Below are 723 nucleotides of genomic sequence, written 5' to 3' on the forward strand. Positions count from 1 at the left end.
ATAAGGTTAAATAAACTAGACTTAGGGTTTAGAGTTATGGGGTGGAGTTTTGTGGATATGATTTCAAAGTTTGAAAAATAAAAAAGAAATATTAAAATTTTCAAAATAAAATGGGTTATTTTGGTCATTTCCTTATTGATGACTATTTTTGACAAAAACTTAAAAACGACTATTTGAAAGAGTTGCCCTACAAATTAAGAAAATTTAAATAATAAGTAAATATATAATATAAAAAATAGAAAACTATATGAAACATCTATATGAAAAATATATAGTTTTCTGTTTTTTCTAAAGAAATTACTATTCACACAAACATACAATTTATAATTTTGTTGTTGTTCAGAATAAACGTCCAAATGAATAACTATATAGTTAACATTTAAAAATCAAAATAGCTCCGCGCGTACCGCGGTTTAACTCCTAGTCTAAAATAAGAATATCAGATTCTCCTTTCAGAATGATTTTCGATGGATTAATAGGAAATCTACGCAGCATATATTAATATAGAACAAGACATTAAAAACAACACAAAATATATTTAAAAAATCAGTCGTTTTAATACTTTGATCTTCTGAATATATATATGTGAATCCAAACTGTTTATTGTTTGATCTTGTCTGAATTCGGACAAATGTTTTCAGTTTCCTTTTTACCAAATCTGAAGATGAAATCTTTTTACTTATCTCACAAGTTGGAACAAAAACTAATTACATCATCAACCAA

Source organism: Brassica oleracea, chromosome C6 (assembly GCF_000695525.1).
Source record: "Brassica oleracea var. oleracea cultivar TO1000 chromosome C6, BOL, whole genome shotgun sequence".
Classification (NCBI taxonomy): Eukaryota; Viridiplantae; Streptophyta; class Magnoliopsida; order Brassicales; family Brassicaceae; genus Brassica; species Brassica oleracea.